General features: G+C 37.2%; 1 long non-coding RNA gene across 1 annotated transcript in view; it reads right to left on the reverse strand.

The window, feature by feature from the left end:
- Positions 1-27,943, reverse strand: part of LOC132346040 (uncharacterized) — a 107,291-nt gene that overhangs the window by 16,729 nt on the left and 62,619 nt on the right. Inside the window, exon 2 of the long non-coding RNA XR_009495760.1 lies at positions 763-845. This is a non-coding gene — a long non-coding RNA (uncharacterized lncRNA). The remainder of the gene's footprint in view (positions 1-762; positions 846-27,943) is intronic.

Below are 27,943 nucleotides of genomic sequence, written 5' to 3' on the forward strand. Positions count from 1 at the left end.
AGAAAGGAACAGAATACTAACAAGGCATCCAATAAAACCTTTCATTGAATAATGAAAGAAGGATGATATCGATACATTTTTTTTTTTAATCTGGTCAAGAAATTTCTCTGTAACAGTCTTTGGGTGCCCAGAGTTCTAATGGGCTTATGACTGCTAATGGCTTTCTAATCTCATAGTCTGTAATGTTAGAGTTTTAAATCTATTTACTTCAATTTCCTGACATGCATCAGAGACAAAGAGGGTATTTACTGGCTTTGTGGGCTTTGTATTACATTTTTTATTACATTAAAATGTACCCAGACTTTTACATCAGCAACTCAACTGGATGGTTTTGAAGGAAGGGCAAACAGAGAGAGAAAAATAAGTAAATATATGATTTCAGAACTATCATCATAAAAGATACAAAAGTTCATGTTAGACTCACAGTATGTAAACCTAGAAAAATTTGCCATTTTTTTTTTCCCTCAGCTTGTGAGTTTTGAATCGGTCAGATGAAGCAAACATAGTTCTCATCTATTTCATTTAGATTAGATTAGATTTACACTATCTTCTGTTATTTATTCCATAGCCCTTTATGGTTCAAGCTCATGCCTTGCTTTCACCTGAGTTACATCCTGTATCTATAGCTAATATAGTTGTATTTTCTCTTAATAGAGTGATGCAGAGGAGGATCACTTGCGATGCCCGAGATAATTCACTGAGTTTCTCTTGTTTTGATTTCTTTCACATATAAAATACAAAGTAGAGTAAATGTTTTCTTACCTTAAATCTTAAAAGCAGATCATGTATGTCAAAATTTCTTTGTAAGTGTCCACTTCTTAGGGGGAACCAAAGTATGGTCTATACTGGAGGAAAAAAAAAAAATGGAGAAGGAAAGCAAGTTTAAAAAGTGCCAAATAATAGCATATACTTTAAAAATTCTATTCATCTACTTTTGTTCACCAGCACTATCTCTTAAAAATAGCAGTGTGAAACAACTCCTTAAACATGTACCATTTATTTTTAAAAAATCCATAAAAAGCCCACTTTTTATAATTGAGACAAATAAAAAGAAGATAAACTAAAATCAAGATTTTAGAAAATTAAATATATTTCAAATATTAATTCATTTATTGAGCCAGTTATGAATAGACAATTGTCCTTTTTTGAAAAATTATTTGACTTATTACTTTATATTGGAATATAGTTGACTAGCAGTGTTGTGATAGCTTCAGGTGTACAACACAGAGGTTCAGTTGTATCCACTCCTTTTCAAATTCTTTCCTCTACCCTTCCACTATACTTTATGTTCCTCTTGTGGTCCTTAATACATTATTTTTATATCATATATATGTATACATATATATATGATATGTGTGTATATATATGTGTGCGTGTGTATATATATATATATATATATATATATATATATATATATATAATGAAGTCCTATGAGTCACACACTGTTTTACAAGTTTGGTACTAACCAAGAGTGCTTGGTATCAAGTAGAGTCTCAATCATTTTGGTTGACCAAGTCACTAAATTGTTAATTCAAATCTATTTCAGGTTATAAATGATGAAATGCAAAATCATCATATACTTAGCAATTAGATAACTGAATAAATGTGTTTGCAAAAGCTTATTAACACTATATACTGACAACAAGCAGTTTTCTCATTGCTCTTCCAAAAATCAGAAATTTAATCAGAAAGGAAAGGAAAAGAAAAGAAAGGTGAGGGAAAGCAAGGCAAGGCAGAAAAGCTAGAGAATTGCATGGGATGTTTATACTGCCAAGAAGAGGTATGTATCACTTTCTCTCAAAATTTATTTGTCAGAACTAGTCCAGTGGTCCTGCTTGATTAGAAGAAGGTGGCGGAATGTGGGAGAATACATGGATATTCAGTGGACATTAAATGTTCTGCCCCAGGAGAGAATAACAAGTCTAGCCCATCCAAGAAGCTACTCAAGGTTACTTGGGGCAAACTGTTCTAATAAGCAAGGGAAGTTTCATAGAAAGTGGAGAAATATTATCATCTAACAGGCCAGTCTGGTCTATAATTTAAAAAAAAGGAAAGGTAACACTAAATATGCTGTAAGGCAAAGGGACACAGCCAACATTGGTCTTGATGAACAGACTAGTGTTAGCAACTGTATTAATTTGTAACAAATTGTTTTATAGATGATGTAGCAGTGGTTAAAAACACTGACACTGGAGCAAGAATATGTGGCTTCAGTCTATTAATTAATTAATATGTAGTCTTCAATCTACAGTTGTGATTTCAAGCAAGATACTTAACATCTCTGTAAATCAGTATCTTCAACTATAATTGCAGAGATTAGACGCACCTAACTCAGAGTTATGCTGAGGATTAAAATAAATGATACTTGTGGAAATCTTAGGTAGTGCCTGGTACCTAAAAAAAATAAATTTGTGTTTACAACACAACTAAAATTTTTGAAATAATTTTTTAAAAAGTGGAGATCAAGATGGCAGAGTACAAAAATGTGTTCACGTCCCCCCAAAAACACATCAAAAATATATCTACATGTGGAATAATTCACACAAAAAAACAAGTGAAGGCTGTCAGAAGATTTCTTATAAAACCAAAGCTGAAAGAAAGAGCCCCATATAACCTAGTAGGACAAAAAGAGAAGAAAACAAATAAACAAAAAAAGAAATCAGGACAGGACTCATGCTCTTCAGAGGGAGCTGTGAGAGAAAGGAAAGATTTGGTTGCCCTAGGAACTCACTGGCTAGGAGGTGCATTAGAATAGACAGCTGGAGTGAACTGGACTCTGCTTAAGAAGAGTGTGCACAGTGCTGGCTTGCTAACAAACAGGGCAGAGAGAGACCAGCACTGACAGCTACCATGTCATCACACATCTTGACTCAAAACAAATTCCTGCTAGTACATGCAGTGCCTAGGTACTGAAACTCAGGCTTTAGTGGATGGACCCAAGGAGAGGACTCAGTTTAGCTGTGCAGAGGAAGCCTAAAGGAACTGAAGTGTGGTCTGGGGCTCCATGGTTAGCTTGCACATCTCAGGGGCAGAGCCAACATCTGAGCCAGTGATCAGTGCTCCCTCAGTGAGGGGCAGGTCCAGGGTCAGCTCTTCTGGCAGCACCAGGGTGCACACCGGTGTCCGGTGGTGTCATGAAATTGCAGGGCCCCAGGAGACAGTCCCTGGAGAATGACACACAGCTGCTCTTTTCTCAGTGGAGCACTCATGTCCCGCCTACATTCACTGCAGCATAGAATGAGATCCAGGATCTTCTATTTAAACAACTAGGGGGCAGACATTGCCCTTCAACAGAGCTTACAGCCACAGAATAAAGAGAAGGCCTTACTCAACATCTAGTGCAGGCTTTGGTAACCACAATACCAAATACACCCCCTATCAAGGGGACAATGAGGAAGATGTGGCAGGAATCCATATCAAAAACAGCCCTCACACCAAAAATGTTGGACAATCTACACAGGAAGTCTCCCACATAAGAGCAGTCCTTCAAAATCACAGTAGATAACTGTGTCCCCTAATTCACAGAGTCAGAAAAATTTAAGTAAAATGAGAAAGCAGAGGAAACATTCCCAATTCAAAGAATAAGAGAAATTCCTTGAGAAAACAATTAAACAGATCTCTCCTGTCTGTCTAGCAGATCCCTAGTTCAAAAAGCTGGTAATGAAAGTGCTAAAGGAAAAGACCCTGATGCTGGGAAAGACTGAGGGAGGGAGGAGAAGGAGACGACAGAGGATGAGATGGTTGGATGGCATCACCGACTCAATGGACATGAGTTTGAGTAAACTCTGGGAGCTGGTGATGGACAGGGAGGCCTGGCGTGCTGCAGTCTATCAGGTCACAAAGAGTCAGACACGACTAAGTGACTGAACTGAACTGAAAGGAATTAAAGAAGAATACTGATAGAAAGGCAGATCACTAAAACAAGGAGCAAGAAACTATGAACAGGAATCAATCAAATTAGACAATTCAATTGTGGGGATAAAAACTGAGCTAAAGGCAATAAACAGCAGACTAAATATGCAAAGGAATGAATAAGTAATCTGGAAGACAGAATAATGTAAATCACCTAATCAGAATAGCAGACAGAAGACAAATGAAGGAAAAATAAAAGCAACATACAAAATCTATGGGATACTGTAAAGTTTGTCACCTTATGTGTAATAGAGGTTCCAGAAGAAGAAAGATAAAGGGGATCAAAAATATATTTAAAGAAATTATGGCTGAAAATTTCCCAACTAAAGAAGGAAAAAGATATCCAGGTACAGAAAGTACAGAGGGTCCTAAATGAGGTGAAACTACATAGACACATTCTAAGATATAACATAATTAAAATGGCAAAAATTAAAGAGGATTTAAAGGCAATAAGAAAGAAAACACAAAAATCAGTTACAAGGGAACCTTCATGAGGCAATCAGTTGATTTCTTTACAGAAACTTTACAGACCAAAAGGCCATGTCATGATATAGTCACAAGTCCATTATCTACATCTGCATCTCCTTTCCTTCTCTTTGCAAATAGGTTTATCAATACCATTTTTCATATGCATTAATGTAAGTTATTTGTTTTTCTCTTCCTGACTTACTTCACTTTGTTTAATAGGCTCTACATTCATTCAAAGTTCTGAAAGGGAATAACCTGAAACTTGGGGTACTCTACCCATAAAGATTATCATTAGAATAGAAGGAGAAACTAAAAACTTCTCAGATAAGCAAAAGCTAAAAGAATACAGCAATATTAAACCTATTCTGAAAAAAAAAAAACTGAAAAATCATTTCTAAATAGAAAGGAAGAATCTAAAGGAAAGAGGATGACACAAGAGGAAAGGCAAATATATAAAATGATTGAAGATCACTTAAATAAGCTAGCACCCAGATTAAAATGTAACAAAAGTCTTTTAAAAGTGATGCTAGATACAATGAAGAGCAAAAAGATAAGCCTGAAGATATAAAATAGGACATCAAAATCACAAACTATGGAGGAGGGTAGTAAAATAATGCATAAAATTTAGCTTGCTACCCGCCCCCTCCCCGCTTTCTGGCTGTGCTGCATGGCTTGTAAGAAGTTCCCTGACCAGGGACTAAACCAGGTCACAGCAGTGACAGTGCTGAATCTTAACTGCTAGACTGCAAGGGAATCCCCAAATGTTTATCATTTAGAATGAATTTCAACTTACATGACTATCAATATAAAGCAAGTAGATATAGTTATGGGTTAATACTGAAAACCAGGGTAACCACAAACTAAAAACACACAACAGATTCACTATAATCAAAGAGAAAGAAATTGAGAAATTCAACTAAAATACAAAAGAAAACTATCAAACCACAAAAGGAAAAATAAAAAAGAAGAGAAGAGCAAAGAAGAGTTCTAAAATCAACTGAAAAAAATTTTAAATGGCAACAAATACATACTTATCAATAATTATTTTAAATGGCAATGGACTAAAAGCTCCAACTAAAAGATATAGAGGGGTGGATTAGATTGGGAAACAAAGAAACAAGAACCTACAAAGTTTTGCCTGCAAGAGATTCACTTTAGGGTGAAAGATGCATAAATATTTAAAGTGAGGGATTGGAAAAAGGTATTTCATACAAACCGAAACACAAGAAAGCCAGGGTAGCAACACTAATATCAGACAAAATAAACTTTAAAATAATAAAAGAGAAAGGAGGACACTATATAATGATAAAGGGATAAATACATGATGAGGATATTACACTCATTAACATGTATGTACCCAATATAGATACACCTAAATATATAAAACAAACACTAACAGACATAAAGGAAGGAATTGACAGGAATATAATAAGAACAACAGACCTTAACACCCACTGACATCAATGGAAATATCTTCCAGACAAAAATCAATAAGGCAACAGAGCTCCTAAATGACACAACAGAACAGTTGGACTTAATTGATATCTGTAGGACACTACACCTAAAAAAATACAGATACAAGTTTTTCCAAGCACACATGAGACATTCTCTAGGATAGACTATATATTAACATACAAAGTAAGCCACAGCAAATTTAAGAAGATAGAAATTACTTCAACAATGAAATCAGAGAGGAAATTAGAAAATATCTCAGGATAAATAACAATGAAAACACAACCTTACATTTTCAATAGGATGCATAAAAAGCAGTTCTAAGAGGGCAGTTCATAGTAATACAAGTCACACTCAAGATGTAAGAAAAATCTCAAATAAACAATCTAACTTACCATTTAAAATAATTAGAAAAGAAGAACATTCAAAATTTAAAGTTAGCGGAAGGGAAGACATAATAAATACCAGAGAGGAAATAAAAGCATAGAGATTAAAAAATAAATAAATAAATAAAAGATCAATGAATCTATGAGCTGGTTACTTGAAAGGATAAACAAAATCAACAAACCTCTACCTAGGTTCACACACAAAAAAGAGAAGACCCAAATAAACAAAATAAGCAATAACACTGCAGAAATACAAAAAAAAAAAAATCATAAGAAAATACTATGAACTATATGCCAACAAATTACACAGCCAAGAAGAAATGGACAAGTGTCTAGAAACACAGTCTGCATAAATTGAGTCAATAAAAAACAGACAATTTGAATGGACTGATCACTGGAAATGAAACAAAATCTGTAATTTAAAAACAAAGTACATACTGCAAACAAATATCCAGGACATGATGGCTTCACTGGGGAATTCTACAAAACAAATGATTGGTAGAATTTCATTCTCAAACACTTTTAGAAGAATGAAAAAGAGGGACATTCCCCCAGAGTAATTTTATAAGGTCATCGTGCCCTGATAAAGACCTATATACTAAGAAATATAAAACAATGACAAAGGAAACTGGAGAAAATTCAAAGAAATGGAATTATACTTCACGCTTTTGGAGTGGAAGCATTAATATTGCTAAGATGGCTATACTATCCAAAGCTCTATAGATTTAGTGCAATCCTTATTAAATTATCCATGATATTTATAATAGAACTAGTTCAGTTCAGTTGCTCAGTAGTGTCCAACACTTTGCAACCCCATGAACTGCAGCACACCAGGCCACCCTGTCCATCACCAACTGCTGGAGTCTACCCAAACCTATGTCCACTGAGTAAAATAATCCTAAAATTTATAAGGGATCACAAAAGACTCAGAATTACCAAAGCAATCCTGAGGGGGGAAACAAAACCCAAAGTTAGAGGCATAAACTTCCCAGACTTTTGACAATACTATAAAGCTACAGTAACCAAAACAGCATGATATTGGCACAAAAACAGACATTAATCAATGGAACAAAATAGAGAACTCAAACAAATCCACACACGTATGGTAAATTAACCTTCAACAAAGTGGGTGAGAATGTACAATGGAGAAAAGACAGTCTCTTCAGCAGCCAGTGTTGGGGAAGTTGGATAGCCAGGTGTAAATCAATGAAATTAGAACACTTCCTCACATCATATACAAAAATAAATTCAGGATGGTTTAAAAATAAAGCATAGGACCATAATACTTCTAGAAGAAAACACAGGCAAAATATTTTTTACGTGGGGGTGGTCCTAAGATGGTGGAGGAATAGGACGGGGAGACCACTTTCTCCCCACAAATTCATTGAAAGATCATTTGAACACTGAGAAAATTCCACAAAACAACTTCTGAACGCTGGCAGAGGACACCAGGCACCCAGAAAGGCAGCCCATTGTTTTTGAAAGGAAGTAGGAAAAGATATAAAAGATAAAAAGAGAGATAAAAAAGTTGAGGATGGAGACCTGTCCCGTGGAGGGAGTCATGAAACAGAAGTCTCCAAACACCAGGAAACCCTCTGACTGGTGGGTCTGTGGGGAATTTTGGAATCTCAGAGGGCAACATAACCGGGAGGAAAAAAATAAATAAATAAAACCCATAATAAATAAATAAATAAAAGCCTAACTGCAACTCCCAGCGGAGAAGTAGCCCAGACACTCACGTCCTCCACCAGCCAGTGGGGGTTTAACAGGGAGGCACAGGCTGTATTGCTTAGGGTAAGGAACAGGCCTGAATGCCCTGAGGACAACCTGAGGAAACTAATGTGAGATAGCAACCCAAACTGCAGGATAGGCAGAGAGGCAAAAAAAAAAAAAAAAAAGAGAGAGAGAGAGAACTTTCCTGCAAAAAGCTCTAACCTAAGGCACTGCTGGGCCCACACACAGAACAAACCACTGAGTGAATACCAGAGGAGAGGAGGCCTGCCTCCCTGCCTCCCCACCAGAGGCAGGGAGGCAGGCGGGCTACAGCTAGAGCAGGAAGGCAAGGGGCAATCTTGGCCCCAGAGATGGCATCTTCCACCAAACTGTGAGCAGGCCCCCAGTTGCTAACCAAGTCTTCCTGGGATCCTGGAAGGTTGACATCTGCCAGGAGGGTCGCAGCCAGAGATCAGCTCCCCAGAGGAGACACACGGCACACCTGAGACAGCACTCCCGCTGTGCATCCAGGAATCCAAGCAGCTGGGACAGGGGAGGCAATAAGACGTACCGCCCCACCTGGGGAGAGTGTGCTCGCTGAGCACCTGGTTGCCTGAGCTGCTTGGACCTGGGAAGGGCACAAAACTCAGGCCCAACCGAATCTGTGCCTTTGTGGAGTACCTGAGAACCTGAACCTGAGTGGCTTAGACCTGGGAAATGTACACAACTCAGAGCCTGTTTTAGACAGTTCCCCTGCAGAGCAACTTGGAGTCTGAGCAGTGTAGACCAGGAAAGCACACACGCCGTGAGCGGGGGCAAACCCGATGTGGCCCAGATACTGTGAGCACTCCCCACACAGGCCAGTGATATTTGTTTGCAGTGTTCCTCCCTCTCCACAGCACAACTGAACAAGTGAGCCTAAATAAGTGACCACCTCCACCTCCTTGTGTCAGGGTGGAAATTAGACACTGAAGAGACTTGCAAACAGAAGAAGCCAAAATAAACAGAAGGAACCACTTTTGGAGTGACAGGTGCAAAGATTAAAACCCTGTAGTTAGCACCAACTACATTGGAAGGGGCCTATAGACCCCAAAAAGAAGTATAAGCTGGAACAGGAACTATCTGAAACTGAACTGACCCCACACTGCCCACAACAGCTCAAGAGAAATTCCTAGATATATTTTACTATTACCATTTTTAAAACTTAATTTTTTAAAAAAATTTTAAGTCCTTTAATTTTCATTTTTATAACCTACTATTACCTTGCAAAAAAAAGACCCGATTTTTACAGCACATTTCATATATATTTTTTATAATTTTTGTGGTTTTGCTTTGTTTTTTTAATATGGTATTTTTGAGAGTCTAACCTATACACTAGATTTTTAATCTTTGTTTTTTTGGTATTTGTTACCAATTTGGTACCTTTAAGAATCCACTCTTCAGCACCCAGTTTTACTTAGGAGTGTGATTACTGGCTTTATTGGCCTCTCCCCACTTTGACTCTCCTTTTTCTCCCCCAGGTAACCTCTATCTCCTCCCTCCCCCTTCTCTTATCTACCCAACTCTTTGAATCTCTTTGGGTATTCCAGGCTGTGGAGAACATTTAGGGAACTGATTACTGGTTAGATCTGTCTCTCTCCTTTTGACTCCCCCTCTTCTCCTCCTGGTCACCTCTATCTCCTTCCTCCCTCTTCTCTTCTCTGTGTAACTCTGTGAACCTCTCTTGGTGTTCCAGGCTGCGGAGAGCACATAGGGAACTGATTACTGGCTAGATTGCTCTCTCCCCTTTTGATTCCCTCTCTTCTCCTCCTGGTCACCTCTATCTCCTTCCTCCCTCTTCTCTTCTCCATGAAACTCTGTGAACCTCTCTGGGTGTCCCTCACTGTGGAGAATCTTTTCTCCATTAACCTAGATGTTTTATCATCGGTGTGGTATGGATGGAGAAGTCTTGAGGCTACTGTAAGAATAAGACTGAAAACCAGAGGCAGGAGGCTTAAATCCAAAACTTGAGAACACCAGAAAACTCCTGACTCCAGGGAACATTAAGCAACAAGAGCTGATCCAAAAACCTCCATATATACACTGAAACCAAGCTCCATCCAAAAGCCAACAAGTTCCAGAGCAAGACATACCATGCTAATTCTTCAGCAACACAGAAACATAGCCCTGAGCACTAATATACAGGCTGCCCAAAGTAACACCCAACCCATAGACACCTCAAAACTCACTACTGGACACTTCATTGCCCTCCAGAGAGAAGAGATCCAGTTCCACCCACCAGAACACTGACGCAAGCTTCCCTAATCAGGAAACCTTGAAAAGCCACTTGTCCAACCCCACCCACAGGGAGGAACCTCAACAATAAAGAGGAATCACAAACTTCCAGTATACAGAAAGGCCACCCCAAACACAGCAATCTAAACAAGATGAAAAGGTAGAGAAATATTCAGCAGGTAAAGGAACATGATAAATGCCCACCAGACCAAACAAAAGAGGAGGAGATAGGGACTCTACCTGAAAAAGAATTCAGAATAATGATCCAAAATCTTGAAAACAAAATGGAGTTACAGATAGTCTGGAGACAAGGATTCAGACAGTGCAAGAAATGTTTAACAATGACCTAGAAGAAATAAGAAAGAGTCAATCAATAATGAATAATGAAATAACTGAGATCAAAAACATTCTGGAGGGAACCAACAGTAGAATAACTGAGGGAGAAGATAGGATAAGTGAGGTGGAAGATAGAATGGTGGAAATAAATGAAGCAGAGAGGAAAAAAGAAAAAAGAATTAAAAGAAATGGGGACAACCTCAGAGACCTCTGGGACAATGTCAAATGCCCCAATATTCGAATCATAGAAATCCCAGAAGAAGAAGACAAAAAGAAAGGCCATGAGAAAATACCTGAGGAGATAATAGTTGAAAACTTCCCAAAATGGGGAAGGAAATAGCCACCCAAGTCCAAGAAACCCAGAGAGTCCCAAACAGGATAAACCAAGGCGAAACACCCCAAGACACATATTAATCAAATTAATGAAGATCAAACACAAAGGAAAAATATTAAAAGCAGCAAGGGAAAATCAACGAATAACACACAAGGGGATTCCCATAAGGATAACAGCTGATCTTTCAATAGAAACTCTTCAGACCAGAAAGGAATGGCAGGACATACTTAAAGTGATGAAAGAGAAAAACTGACAACCCAGATTACTGCACCGAGCAAGGATCTCATTCAAATATGAAGGAGAAATCAAAAGCTTTATGGACAAGCAAAAGCTGAGAGGACTCAGCACCACCAAGCCAGCTCTTCAACAAATGCTAAAGGATCTTCTCTAGACAGGAAACACAGAAAAGGTTTATAAACTCGAACCCAAACAACAAAGTAAATGGCAATGTGATCATACTTATCAATACTTACCTTAAATGTAAATGGGTTGAATGCCCCAACCAAAAGACAAAGACTGGCTGAATGAATACAAAAACAAGACCCCTATATATGCTGTCTACAAGAGACCCACCTCGAAACAAGGGACACATACAAACTTAAAGTGAAGGGCTGGAAAAAGATATTTCACGCAAATGGAGACCAAAAGAAAGCAGGAGTAGCAATACTCATATCAGATAAAATAGACTTTGAAATAAAAGCCGTGAAAAGAGACAAAGAAGGGCACTATATAATGATCAAAGAGTCAATCCAAGAAGAAGATATAACAATTATAAATATATATGCACCCAACATAGGAGCACCACAGTATGTAAGGCAAATGCTAACAAGTATGAAAGGGGAAATTAACAGTAACACAATAATAGTCGGAGACTTTAATACCCCACTCACACCTATGGATAGATCAACTAAACAGAAAATTAGCAGGGAAACACAAACTTTAAATGATACAATGGACCAGTTAGACGTAATTGATATTTGTAGGACATTTCACCCCAAAACAATGAATTCCACCTGTTTTCTCAAGTGCATATGGAACCCTCTCCAGGACAGATCACATCCTGGGCCGTAAATCTAGCCTTGGTAAACTCAAAAAAACTGAAATCATTCCAAGCATCTTTTCTGACCACAATATGGTAAGATTAGATGTCAACTACAGGAAAAAAAACAATTAAAAACACAGACATATGGAGGCTAAACCACACGCTTCTGAATAACCAACAAATCACAGAAGAAATAAAAAAAGAAATCTAAATATGCATAGAAATGAATGAAAATGAAACAACCCAAAACCTATGGGACTCAGTAAAAGCAGTGCTAAGGGGAAGGTTCATAGCAAAACATAACCGAATTCTATGCCTAAAACAACTAGAAAAGGAAGAAATGAAGAACCCCAGGGTTAGTAGAAGGAAAGAAATCATAAAAATTAGGGCAGAAATAAATGAAAAAGAAACAAAGGAGACATAGCAAAAATCAACAAAGCTAAAAGCTGGTTCTCTGAGAAGATAAATAAAATAGACAAACTATTAGCCAGATTTAACAAGAAAAAAAGAGAAAAAAATCAAATCAACAAAATTAGAAATGAAAATGGAGAAATCACAACAGACAACACAGAAATACAAAGGATCATAAGAGACTACTATCAGCAACTACATGCCAATAAAATGGACAACTTGGAAGAAATGGAAAAATTCTTAGAAAAGTATAACTTGCCAAAACTGAGCAAGGAAGAAATAGAAAATATTAACAGACCCTTCACAAGCATGGAAATCAAAACTGTAATCAGAAATCTTCCAGCCAAAAAAAAGCCCAGGACCAGACAGGTTCACAGCTGAATTTTATAAAAAATTTAAAGACGCGCTAACACCTATCCTACTCAAACTCTTCCAGAAAAGGTAAACTTCCACACTCATTCTATGAGGCCACCATCACCCTAATACCAAAATCAGACAAAGATGCCACAAAAAAAGAAAACTACAGGAGAATATCACTGATGAACATAGAGACAAAAATCCTTAACAAAATTCTAGCAAACAGAATCCAATGACATATTAAAAAGATCATACATCATGACCAACTGGGCTTTATCCCAGGGATGCAAGGATTCTTTAATATCCACAAATCAATCAATGTGATACACCACATTAACAAACTGAAAGATAAAAACCATATGATTATCTTAATAGATGCAGAGAAAGCTTTTGACAAAATTCAACATCCATTTATGATAAAAACCCTGCAGAAAGCAGGAATAGAAGGGACATAACTCAACATAATAAAAGCCATATATGATAAACCGACAGCAAACATTATCCTCAATGGTGAAAAATAGAAAGCATTTCACCTAAAGTCAGGAAAAGAAAGGGTGCCCACTCTCACCACTACTATTCAACATAGTTTTGGAAGTTTTAGCAACACCAATCAAAGAAAAAAAGAAATAAAAGGAATCCAGACTGGAAAAGAAGAAATAAAATTCTGTTTGCAGATGACATGATCCTCTACATAGAGAACCTAAAGACTCCACCAGAAAATTACTAGAGCTAACCAATGAATATAGTAAAGGTATAGGATATAAAATTAACACAGAGAAATCCCTTGCATTCCTATACACTAACAATGAGAAAACAGAGAAATTAAAGAAACAATTCCATTCACCATTGCAACAAAAAGAATAAAATACTTAGGAATAAATCTACCTAAAGAAACAAAAGATCTGTATATAGAAAACTATAAAACACTGATGAAAGAAATCAAAGGTGACACAAACAGATGGAGAAATATACATGTTCATGGATCAGAAGAATCACTATAGTGAAAATGAGTACACTACTCAAAGCAATCTGTAGATTCAGTGCACTCTCTATCAAGCTACCAATGGCATTTTCCACAGAACTAGAGCAAATAATTTCACAATTTGTATGGAAACACAAAAAACCTCGAATAGCCAAAGCAATCTTGAGAAAGAAGAATGGAGCTGGAAGAATCAACCTGCCTGACTTCAGACTATACTACAAAGCTTACAGTCATCAAGACAGTATGGTACTGGCACAAAGACAGAAATATAGCTCAATGGAATAGAATAGAAAGCCCAGAGATAAATCCATGCACCTATGGACACCTTATCTTTAACAAAGAAGGCAAGAATATACAGTGGAGAAAAGACAATCTCTTTAATAAGTGGTGCTGGGAAAACTGGTCAACCACTTGTAAAAGAATGAAACTAGAACACTTTCTAACACCATACACAAAAATACACTCAAAATGGATTAAAGATCTAAACATAAGACCAGAAACTATAAAACTTCTAGAGGAAAACATAGGCAAAACACTCTGACATAAATCACAGCAGGATCCTCTATGACCCACCTCCCAGAGTAATGGAAATAAAAACAAAAATAAACAAATGGGACCTAGTTAAACTTCAAAGCTTTTACACAATGAAGGAAACTCTAAGCAAGGTGAAAAGACAGCCTTCAGAATTGGAAAAAAATAATAGCAAACGAAGCAACTGACAACGAATTAATCTCAAAAATATACAAGCAGCTCCTGCAGGTCAATTCCAGAAAAATAAATGACTCAATCAAAAAATGGGCCAAAGAACAAAACAGACATTTCTGCAAAGAAGGCATACAGATGGCTAAGAAACACATGAAAAGATTCTCGGTATCACTCATTATCAAAGAAATGCAAATCAAAACCACAATGAGGTACCATCTCATGCCAGTCAGAATGGCTGCTATCAAAAGTTTACAAACACTAAATGCTGGAGAGGGTGTGGAGAAAAAGAAGCCCTCTTACACTATTGGTGGGAATGCAAACTAGTATAGCCACTCTAGAGAACAGTGTGGAGATTCTTTAAAAAACTGGAAATAGAACTGCCATACGACCCAGCAATCCCACTGTTGGGCATACACACTGAGAAAACCAGAATTGAAAGAGGCACATGTACCCCAATGTTCATTGCAGCACTGTTTACAATAGCCAGGACATGGAAGCAACCTAGATGTCCATCAGCAGATGAATGGATAAGAAAGCTGTGGTAGATATACACAATGGAATATTACTCAGCTATTAAAAGAATGCATTTGAATCAGTTCTAAAGAGGTGGATGAAACTGGAGCCTATTATACAGAGTGAAGTAAGTCAGAAAGAAAAACACCAATACAATATACTAATGCATATATATGGAATTTAGAAAGATGGTAACGATGAACCTATATACGAGACAGCAAGAGAGACACAGATGTATAGAACAGTCTTTTGGACTCTGTGGGAGAAGGCGAGGGTAGGATGATTTGAGAGGTTAGCACTGAAACATGTATATTATCATTTGTGAAGCGGATTGCCAGTTCAGGTTCAATACATGAGACAGGGTGCTCAGGGCTGGTGCACTGGGATGACCCTGGGGGATAGGATAGGGAGAGAGGTGGTAGGGGGCTTCTGGATGGGGAACACATGTGTGCCTGTGGCTGATTCATGTCAATGCTTGGCAAAAACACTACAATATTGTAAAGTAATTAACCTCCAATTAAAATAAATTAATTAATTAAAAATATTTTTGACATAAATTTTAGCAATATTTTCCTAGATCTGTCTCTCAGGATGAAAGAAATAAAAATAAACAAATGGGACCTAATCAAACTTACAAGGTTTTGCATAGCAAAGGAAAATATCAATAAAATGAAAAGACAACCTACAGAAAGGAAGAAAATATTTGCAAACTATGGGGACAACAAGGAGCTAGTTTCCAAAATATACAAACAATTCATACAACTCAATATTAAAAAAATATAAACAACTCAATCAAAAAATGGACATAAGTCTGGATTCCCTGGTGTCACAGTGGATAGGAATCTGCCTGCCAATTCAGGGGACATGGGTTCAATCCCTGGTCTGGGAAGATTCCACACACCACTGAGCAACTAAGACCATGAGCCACAATGACTTAGCCCCTGCTCTAGAGCCCACATGCCATAGCTACTGAAGCCCATGTACCCTAGGGCCCACAAGCTGCAACTACTGAACCCGTGTGCCAAACTACTGAGGCTCGCACACCTAGAGGCTGTGCTCCACAACAAGAGAAGGCACTGCATTGAGCAGCCCACGCACTACAATAAAGAGTGGCTTCTGTTCATCTCAACTAGAGAGAGCCTGCACAAAGCAATGAAGACCCAGCACACCCAAAACAAATAAATAATGGGCACAAGTTCAAAAGAGGGGTTTCTCTAAAAAAAGACATACAGATGGCCAAACACATGAAAAAATGATCAATACTGCTAATTATTGCTGCCGCTGCTGCTGCATCACTTCAGTCGTGTCCGACTCTGTGCGACCCCATAGACGGCAGCCAACCACGTTTCCCATCCCTGGGATTCTCCAGGCAAGAACACTGGAGTGGGCTGCCATCTCCTTCTCCAATGCATGAAAGTGAAAGTGAAGTCGCTCAGTCATGTCCAACTCTAGCGACCCCGTGGACTGCAGCCTACTGGGCTCCTCCATCCATGGGATTTCCTAGGCAAAAGTACTGGAGTGGGGTGCCATTGCCTAATACTGCTAATTATTAGAGTATTACAAATCAAAACTATAATGAGGTATCACCTCACACTAGTCAGAATGGCTATCATCAAAATGTCTACAAATAAATGCTGTAGAAGGTGTGGAGAAAAGGGAACATTCCTATACTATTGGTGGGAATGTCAATTGGTGCTGCTTCTGCTGCTGCTGCTAAGTCGCTTCAGTCGTGTCCAACTCTGTGCGACCCCATAGACGGCAGCCCACCAGGCTCCCCTGTCCCTGGGATTCTCCAGGCAAGAACACTGGAGTGGATTGTCATTTCCTTCTCTAATGCATGAAAAGGAAAAGTGAAAGCGAAGTTGCTCAGTCATGTCCGACTCTTAGCGACCCCATGGACTGCAGCCTAACAGGTTCCTCCACCCATGGGACTTTCCGGGCAAGAGCACTGGAGTGAATGCTCTGTAGAAAACATAATACTATCATTGTATTCTGAGTGAGGTTTATTTATTTTGTCTCCTCATGTTTGACATGAAGTGGATTATCTTCTTTAGATTGTACATGTATGTATTTGCCTCAATTTTGAAGGCCTTGTTTGTGTTTAATTGTTCAAGTGCTTTTTGTAAATTAAACATTTATCCATTTCTAAATATTCCAAATTTTAGACATTACTCTACTCCATTAAGTGAAAGTGTTAGTCGCTTAGTTGTGCCTGACTCTTTGCAACCCCATGGACCGTAGCCTGCCAGACTGCTCTGTTCATGGAATTCTCCAAGCAAGAATACTGGAGTGGGCGGCCATTCCCTTCTCCAGGGCAACTTCTTGACCCACGGATCAAACCTGGGTTTCCCATATTACATGCAGATTCTTTATGGTCTGAGCCACCAGGGAAGCTGTGTGTGTGTTTAGTTGGTTAGTCATGCCTGACTCTTTGCAACCCCATGGGCTGCAGCCCATCAGGCTCCTCTATCCATGGGATTTTCCAGGCAAAGATACTGGAGTAGTTTGCCATTTCCTTCTCTGGGGGATCCTCTCAACCCACTGATCGAACCCATTGAATCTGCACTGCAGATTCTTTACCAATTGAGCTACCAGGGAATCCAACACTCTATTAAGTATGTTAAGGGAATTAGAGCAAATCATACACTTAGATGTCTCTACAATACAGAGATTCATAAAAGTTGAAAAGAAAATGATGAACAAGAACTTTAAAACATATGGCAAAAATAAAAAGAAAAAAAAAAAAGAAAGATTAGAGAATTAGCTTGTAGTACACCTCTGCCTCTCTAAGCAATAGTTACAAAGTATGGACAAAATAAAACTAAACATAATAAAAAAAATCTTTACAAATCAGAATTGGTTGGAAGAAATCTGCAGTATTGTCTTCTCCATCGTTTGAGGTTACACCTGAAGGTGATAGCAGTTTAAGTGGTGGTGGCTCAGGGAGACTAAATCTCCCATAGCAATTACACCCCACTGTCTTTCTAAAACCAGATCAAGGAATTTCACAGCAACCAGAGACACTAAAATATGTATGAGGAACTCCAGAAAAGACAGGCATCAGAAGAGGAACCTAACTTTTATATAAATTAAGGCCAAATTTTAGGTTAAATCCTGAAGCATGCCAGCACAAGCTAAAACTGAAAGCAGTTTACAGTGAAGCCTTAAAGAACTAAACTGAGGACACCTCCCTAAGGATACCTTCCACTACAGGCTTGGCCAAGGCTAAGTCTGAATTGAATCAAAACCAGACAAAAATCAACACATGTAAGAAGAACGCAGTAGTTGAATCATGAGTGTATACAACATTAATATTCACATTGTGCAGGACAGAGCAAAAATCACCAAACTTAAGAAGAGTAAAGAAAATGTGACCCATTTTCAAGAGAAAAGAAACTTAATACATGGTAACCCCATGATGATTTTATCAGACAATGACTAAAAAGTAGCTATTAGACCTCAGCTCAGTGAAGTAAAGAAAGATACAGGAAATGAAAATATAAAATCAGAATAGAATAATAAAAAACATAAGAACCAAAATAAAATTTTATAATTAAAAAATAGATACTAACAAGAATATTTAATGTAATATATTAAGTAAAAGATTCACTCACTGGCTTAGTAGCAAAATACAGATGACAAAGGAGTCAGTGAACTTTAAGACAGACTGATATAAATTATCCAACTGGACATAAATGCAAAAATTTTCACAAAATGAAGAAAGCCTCAGGGGCCTATAGGATAGCATCAAATGTCTGACATGCAGGTCACAAGAGTTTGTTGAGGAGAGCAAAGTTAGGATAAGTAGAAAAAACTGCTTAAAAAACGAATGGCCCCAAACTTCTCATATTTAATGAAACTGTATAAATTTAAGTTTCAGGAATCATGGAGAACCCCATGCTCTGATAAATTCAGAGAACAATGTACAGGTATATCATAGGAAAACTGGTTAAAATGAAAGTGAAGAATAAATCTTAAGAAGTCAATGAAGAATAAATCTTAAGAAGCACATGACATACAGGGCAACATTTATTTTAAATTACAATGGGCTCTCTTCTGAAACTACAAATGCTAGAAAACAGTGGAGCAACATTTTAAAAATGCAGAAAGAAAGTGTGTGTGTGTGTGTGTGTGTGTGTGTGTGTTAGTCACTCAGTTGTGTCCAACTCTCTGTGACTTAATGGTCTGTAGCCACCTGGCTCCTGGGCAAGAATACTGGAGTGAGTTTCTATTCCCTTCTCCAGAGGATCTTCCCAGCCAAGGGATCGAACCTGGGTCTCTGGCCTTGCGGGTGGATTCTTTACTGTCTGAGCTACCTGGAGAAATATGATTAAGAACAAATGATTCTTAAAACTTAATTAAGAGAAGGAAATAAATTGACTTAAAATTGAACAGTTTGAACAGACAACTAAAAACATATACTCATGGCAAATGAACACATGAAAAGATAATTAACATTATTATTTATCAGGGAAATGCACATTAAAACCATAATGAGATACTGCTACTCACTCATCAGAGTGGCTAAAATTAAAATATGACTATAATAACTGTAGGCTAGGATGAAGAGAAAATGAAACTTTGATATACTATTTTTTTTAACTCCTTAATTGAAAGAGTTTAAGGTTTAGAGAACATTAAAATGCCAGAAATCTGTTTCTCTCAAATAGTTAAAAACTGGCCTGTAAATATATACACAAAACCAGCCAAAAAGGCACAGAAGAAATTTACATAGACATAATGTGAGGGAAATGTAGCTCATTTCTTTAAACACAAAAAAAAGGTGAGGAAATAGACTATCTGATGAATCACTGAAATAATGAATTACTAAAAAATCTCGACTGCTATCACTTTGGAACATTCTCATACATCTCATTTACATTAGTGAGGGATGCAGTTTGGAGAAGGGATGATGACAATTTTTCTTTCACAATTTTTATCTTATTTCCAGTGACAATGTAAATAGTTTTCTTCCTCAGCACTCTCACATTAGTCTGCCATTTCTAGTTCTAACACAGGCTAAAATAATAAGCTATGGACTAAGGCAGATCATGCTTGTGATTTGAGATCATTCACTCTGTAACTTCAGGAGCTTGAGCAAATATCAATTACCTTGAGTTTTATGTCCCTCATCTGTAAAAAGGTAATCTTAGCACATATAGCTTTTGGGATACAGAGTAGAAGCTAAGTAAATAGTGTCCTCATTATTACTGACCACCCTAACACCCATCAGCAAAAACAACACACTTTTAGTTCCAGTCCATTTGACAGATTTAACATAAAAAATTCTAAACACACAACAATGGAAATATTCTATACTCTACCATGTGCATATCTACTCCCTTCCAACATGCCAATGCTAAATCTCACAGCTCAAAAAAAATTTTTTTAATGCCTATTGAAACAAAAGTGTTTTTTTGTCTTGTTGAGTTCCTGCCACAAAGTAAGATTTCAGGACCAATATCTTACTGAATTAATATATTAAAAGAAGTTCCCTAAACAAAGAAGCCAGTAATTACAGTATAAAGTGTCACAACAGAACTAATTTGAAAACTTCAGATCAACCCCTATACCTCAGGGTAGATGAGCCAAGCCTTAACAAAGATGTCTCTGAAAAACATCTGCTGTTGTTACTCAGTTGCTAAGTCATGTCTGACTCTTTGTGCCCCATGGACTATAGCGCACTAGGCTCTTCTATCTGGGATTTTCCAGGCAAGAATGTTGGAATGGGTTGCCATTTGCTTCTTCAAGGGATCTTCCCAGACCAGGGATCAAATCCACGTCTCCTATATTAGCAGACAAATTCTTTGCCAGTGAGCCATCAGGGAAGCCCCTCAAAATATCTACCATTGTTTTAAATGAACTGTATTTGTTTCTTCTCAAAAGTCAATTAAAAAACCCAACAGCAAGAGAAGCATCTTATTTTTACTGAAAAGAAAAGTTTCTGATGAAAACTGTCACCTATTAATTTATAAATTCAAATGTTTTTACTGATTCTTGTTTAACATGACATATTTTTGTCCCTCCCTATTAAATGCCTAAGAATAAAAATCTGAATTACTGTTAATAGTCAGTGAGTTAGGGAAACTTTAAGTACTCCAGGTAAATTTCAACAAAAGTGTATTGCTGCATCTGTCATCCCTTTGTAATTTCTTGAAGCTAATATGTTTATAAGCCTCGCCTTCTTATAACCAACCTTATAGTTAGATATTCAATACAATCTCTGGAAGGATTTCACCATTTTTCAGATATCCCTACCCAATATTTTTGATATAAATACTAGGTCCACTTTGCACAGTTATTTTTTGTAGTCCTATTTGGCATATCACTAGACAGGAATGCCAAGGTTTAAGTGGTGAAGTCTTATAGTTCTCTGGGTGAGTTACAAGGTAACTCTTAGGCATTTTTGAGTGTTGTTCAATAAATTCTCCATTGAAACTTAAAGGCAAGTATGTTGAATTGCCCTTGAAAATGATTTACCATATCCTACTCACTTTTCCCATAATTTGATTCTTTCCCGAATTAAAGATACTTATCTGGTTTGTAAAATAACACTGGTTTTTAAAATAAAATGTAAGAGTAAAATAAAGCATTCTCTGAACAGATAGTGGCAAAATTAAGAAATCAACAAATGGGCAGTGCAGTAAAGTATCATAGTTCTTGAAATCTATTAGGTATTTTTGTGTGCCTACCATGTGTTAAGAACTTCTCTAAACTCTTGGAGATACAGTGGAAAATAAAATAAAGCCTCTGCTGTCAAGAAGTTTCCATTCAGTTCAAGAATCCCATGGAATTGGGATACACTTTTCAATTTAATACACCTATGCAAACAATTTTGCAAAAGACCTTTTTTAGTTTGTTGTTGTATCTGAAGAAACAGGAGTCAGAGCATTTACAATAATGAAACTATCATATAAAAACAGTTATTTCTAAGACGTTTTCAGCAGTCATGAAACCTCTATGTAATCCTTTTACCATCTAAGATTAAAAACACATGTATTCTATTGGTTCTGTCTTTGTACGCTGCACTGAAGCATTGTGAGGGACTTAGAATGGGATTATTTTTAAGCTTATTGAGTCTAAATAACAAATTACCAATTTAGTACCTGGAAGTCAGGAAAAGATGATTGTGGTCAGGTCAGATTAAACACAAACCCTGAACAGTTTCCATCTGATGGGCATACTTATAAAATGCAGGATAGTTTTATCAATATCATTTTTCTACTTCATTAGCTTTATTTAGCCTGGAGGCTGCAGAGCGGGACCACAGATCTCTTTACCATTAGTCCACTTCTATCAAGCTGTGAGGAAAATGACAAGAAAACTTCATTAAGCCCTAAAGGGCAACTAAGAATAGATGCACTTCTTTCCCAGACTTCACCTCCAGAACTCTCTGATGATGCTTGATCTACATTCAAAGAAGCATGCACTTTAATTAATAGAAATTTTCACTCACTCTTTCTATTGAATCTCCAGGAATTGTACTAATTTTTTCCAGTGGGGAAAAATTGGAATTTGTGATCAGTCAATTAGATCATGTGATTATTTAATAGATAAAACTATCTAGCTTATATCACCTAAATCCAATATGGAACCAGTCATGCAGATAAATTTTCATGCTTGAGACACTAAATTATTAAAGTAAATTTAAACTTAACAGAACAGGAGAGTAGAGGGGGAAATGCTCATGTGGGTCCAATTGTATTTCTCCAATCCTTTCTCACTACACAGGATTTTAGATAGACTAAGGTTTCCCATGGTAATTCAACTAAAAAATATTAGACTCTTTATTCTCAGTTTCATTAACTCCTTTTTAAGAGAGTAAAATAAGATTAAGCTGAATCTGACTCAGATATTGAAACATGTTTCTCAGAATCTCGTGTCACTTGCATTAGTATTAATATTTGAAAATGTTTCTTCAAGGCTGAAGCAAAATCACCATCATCATCTTCTTTGACTCTAGTCCTTTACTGTCACCTGTTTCCTTAAGAAAATATGTATCAGGGGATTAGTCTAGAGACAGAGGAAATTTGACAGAGTTGTCTAAAGTTTTGGCCTTTAGGTAAAATCTGAAACGAGTGTCTTGATATATCATAACATTGATACACCTGCTATATAAACTTTTCTCTTGAGGGAAGTCAGAATAAGGAATGCCAATTGGCCAACTACAGTACTGAGCGCCAATATTAATAATGCATTGCTGCTTGCCTAGGAACTTACAAGGTATTATACCTTTAAAAAGAGTGATCATGTAATTCCCGTCCTGTAGCCACAATTCCCTGTTCAGTTCTTTCCTTAGAATGGCATTAGACAGAGAGCTCCCCTGTCTGAAAGCTTCTTTCTATTTGATATAGTAGCTGACAGCACTTGAGGGGAAGTAGGGCATCTTTAAAGTTTCAGTGTCTTTTCAAACAATCTTTCTTGGCTTCCCCTGCCCGTTGGCTACTAAAAATCTGAAAGGCGCTCAGCAAAATCAACTTGCAGTTTCAAAGAATTTAGCTGTTTTCAAGTCAACTTTGTTTAAAAAGAATTTAAATACAGTTCATCATTCAAAAAATATAAATTCATACATTACAAATAACCTGAGGGCAGCCCCAGAATTTCTGAAATGCTGAGAGAACGAGGCAGCCAAATGTGCAGAGAACCCAGGAGTAATGCATTCTTGAGGAGAGGGCCACAACGTTAATTCAAAGCATCCTGCCACTGAACAAACCTCCAAAGCCACCAAATCAGCTTTCCCCTTCATACCATCCAGTATGCACTGCTGCTGCTGCTGCTGCTAGGTCGCTTCAGTCGTGTCTGACTCTGCGAGATCCCAAAGATGGCAGCCCACCAGGCTCCCCCATCGCTGGGATTCTCCAGGCAAGGACACTGGAGTGGATTGTCATTTCCTTCTCCAATGCATGAAAGTGAAGTCGCTCAGTCATGTCTGACTCTTTAAGACCCCATGGGCTGCAGCCTACCAGGCTCCTCTGCCCATGGGATTTTCCAGGCAAGAGTACTGGAGTGGGCACTATGGCCTCTCAAAAGGTATGTCAGCCCTGAAGCTTCTCTTTCCATGGAAATGAATTATGCTGACAATCCTGTAAAAGGACTTAATTTAGTAAGCAATTAAGCTGATGCAAAGGTATTAAAAATTGCAGGCAGGAAGTGAGGAAAACATAAGGAGAGAGAGGTCGAAGGTAGTGCTCAAGAGACTAGGAGAGTAGGAGCAAAGGGAAGGGAGAACACGTGTTTAATTATTTCAAAGAGACTACGTCCAAATAAGCTGGACTGATGACGAAAGTTATCCTTAAAGTGTTTCCTTTAACCCATCCATTCAATTATGTATCTTAATTATGAATCTCTTGTTATGTGTAGACACTGTCCTCATATTGAGGGAAAAACATAACAAAGAAATATAATCTCCTTACCACCAAGGTTCCTGTAATCTTATGGAGGGGATAGAAAACACGACTGGTAGATTGAAAGAAGATAGATAGATAGACTCTGAATTATTTCCATTGACTAAAGAAATTGGAGACTGGGGTAGGGGATTATTGAGAAGATAAATTTAGGGAGAGATGTGAAGTAGTATGTCCGTGGAGGGGATCTGTGGAGAAGACAATCCAATCAGAGGCAAAAGCCATAGCAAAAATACGAACAGGACAAACCATAATCTGGAACAAATTCGAGGTCTAAAGTGGTAGAAATGTGATGCACACAGGAACTTGGTGGAAGAGGAAGTCTAGGCAACTTGGGATCAGATTTGGGAGGATTTTATCACAATTTACCACAAATATAAAAATATGTTTCTTTTAATATCTTGGTAATTATACAGCAACAAAACATCTAAAATTGTAAGTGCTTTTATCAACTCTTCAACTATAAAAAGAAAATTCTGATTATGTAGTGCACAGTATAAACAATGGAGGAGAGAGGAAAATAAAAATCAACAACATTCATGGACTACCGCAATCATGTAAGAGAGGATCATCACAAAGGGACTGGGGTGGAGGCACAGTCTCTTCTCAGATCTGCCTAATGTAAAATTTGTTTGAATTCTTATTAAACACATATCTTTCCATGGATCTGTCATGGGATCAAAGGTATTTTATGCTTGTTAGTGTGAGATGAAGCTTGGGAATTTGTTGAATAAGTATTTCAGATAATTTTTAACCTTAGGGGAATTTGGGAAAAAACTAAGGTAGAGGGCATGGGCATGTAATCATGGTTACTTTTGAGGAAACTCAAGCAAATAATTGTGCTAAGGAGTTGCAGGGGCATGCAGATATGAAAAGACCCCATATTAATAACATGTTGTGTAATCTAAATATAATTAAGAGGTCAAGTGGGTCGGACATTGTGTGGATTTAATTGCTTGTAAAATTAGATGATTACAGTAGCAAAGAAACAGGTAGACTTAGGTTTTGAAATATAGCTTAAGGAATTGTAGCACAAAATGGATTGTCTTTTGGTAATGCTTTCCCCATTCATGGTGGCTTTTTAATGCTAAGGTTACAAATAGAGGTCATAAACATTTATGTTTCCTACATAAAAGTTAGTGAAAATGCCAGATTTAATATTCATATGCCTAGATTCCTCTCTTTTTTGGCTGGAAAAGTTTCACATTTAAAAGTAAATACATCTCAGTGAGATATAGACATTTATTTCTTTTCCTTGTCTTGAAGGTCTATTTCCTCTGACTTAGCGGGATATGCAGAAAATTGGATCTTATCAAATTTTTGAGATATCTGCTTAGGAGAGGTTTCTTTGAGCTCACACTGTTCCCTTGTGTTTGGAGCTCCAGCCTGGCTTAACACTTGCTGCTCCTGCCACCATAAAGTTTGATGCTGAAATTGCTTTATCTCCCAGAGGACATGTGCTTGATAGAATGATGCTCAAGCCTCAGATCTACCCATGCTGACATGGACAAGGTCTATGAAAGGTCCTCCTTCGTTTGATTTTCTCCATGACTATAGCTCCAGGCTCTGCTGATACCAAATACATTGCCTTAATATAGTGTGATAAGTTACAAATTTTTTCAGGGTATGGAAGGAGATAAAGTTTTCTGCTTAAAATAAATTTTTAGGGTTCAAAGTACAAAATCAGAGGTCCACTCTTTGTAAGGGATGATACTTTGAGTCATGAGTTGATCCTTCAGTTCCTAAATTGAGGTCCCTTTTCTCAGATGCTTAATGTCAAAAGAGAGTCCATCTTCAAATATCATACACTCTAAAAAACTTCCTGTTTACTTGACTGCATTGCTCCCCTTTCCTGTCAATGTCTCCCAAAGTTTGTTTTTCAAATTAAATCAAAAGCTTTCCTATATTGCTCAAGGGAATACTGAAGTTCTGAAGAACAATGTAGTGTCTAGCCAATTCCAGAAGGATATATTTCTGTGAAATTGCCCCTTGTATTTAGAAACAGCTGATTAAGCTTAAGATTGTTGTTTGATTTCTTAAGTGATTTTCATTGCAGTCTGCCAGACTAAAAATGGAGCTGTTCTATTTCCTTACTGCACTTTATTCCATGATGCCATTCTATTTTACAATTTTTAGAGGAAGGAGTCTCTAGAATATCCATTGCAGGAAATGCTTGATTAAAGCCAAAAATTATTTTAAAATACATCATTACTATATAAATCAATTACTTAAAATAAAAAAGATGGAGGAAGACAAGTTTGCATATAAATCTGAAGTTTTATTTTTTAACCTTAGTAATAGTAATTGTGTTAGTCACTCAGTTGTATCTGACTCTGTGACCTCATGGACTGTAGCCTGTCAGGCTCCTCCATCCATGGGATTCTCCAGGCAAGAATACTGGAGTGGGTTGCCATTCCCTTCTCAGGGGATCTTTCTGACCTGGGGATTGAACCTGGGTCTCCTGCATTGCAGGCAGATTCTTTACCATCTGAGCTACCAGGGAAGCCCCATTTTTTTTTTTTTTTGTAACCATATCCACTTCAAATATTTGACCTTCCTTCATTATTTGGGTTTAAACAATATATTTTTAAATACATGTTTATACGTATTCACTAGAAATAAATACAAGTGAATTTATTACTTCATTACTGAGATGACCATAAATTTATAACAAATACAACTGATGGTTCAAACTATTTGTCATCTTTAGAGGAATTATATGGGACCACATCTCAATACAATGTATCTTTGGAGGAAAGGTAAATTATTTCTCCACTGGATTTCTCCAAATTCTTGTCTCCCAATGGCCAAATACCTCTGCATTTCTAGGATATATATTGGTCCTCTAGGCAGCCAGAAGTCTGTCTTTGCAAGTCAAATTTATCCATTATTCAAGAATCCAGTAAGGGCATGGAGACATTGGCTCCATATGAAGTTATATCCTTGTTCTTAAATGACAGCTTATAACGCTTGATTAAGTGAAACAGAGTTTGTTCTCAAACATTGCACAAGAGATTTGGACTTGGTTGCACAATCAGCTGCTCTAATGCTATCAATATTCTTACTGAATTTATACAAAGCAGTGATTTAAGAGGGAAAAGAAAGAGCTTACTCATGTGTCCATCAGAAAAGAAAACATTAAAATATCATCAATTTCAAGTTAATAACCACAATCAAATTTCCTTAATCTGTCTATTCAAATCTGTGTAAATAATTCTCTTTCCTCTGGATCTTAGGTCAGTAGTTTGCTTTCAAGAAGTTTATCTGATTCTGATCTAAAACACATTCTGGAAAGGCTATTCTAGACCTTGGTATTGTTGAAAGTGTCTGAGCAATGTCTCTTCAGAACCCTGTGCCAAGACTTTTTTGAGTTACAATTCATTTTTATTTTTATTTTTTATTTTTTTGCATTTTTATTATAGTAAAACATATACACCATGAGCGCAAGCCTTTGGAATGTTTAAGTGTAAAGTATTGTGAACTAAACACAGAATGTTGTTTAGTAGATTCTAAAACTTATTTGTCTTGCATAACTGAAACTTTATACTCACTCAACAGCAATACTGCATTTCCTTCTTCACCTGCTTCCTGGCAGCCACCATTCTATTTTCTGCTTCTATGAGTTTGTTTTCTTTAGATATTTCATATGAATAG

Source organism: Bos taurus, chromosome 8 (assembly GCF_002263795.3).
Source record: "Bos taurus isolate L1 Dominette 01449 registration number 42190680 breed Hereford chromosome 8, ARS-UCD2.0, whole genome shotgun sequence".
NCBI classification, from domain to species: domain Eukaryota; kingdom Metazoa; phylum Chordata; class Mammalia; order Artiodactyla; family Bovidae; genus Bos; species Bos taurus.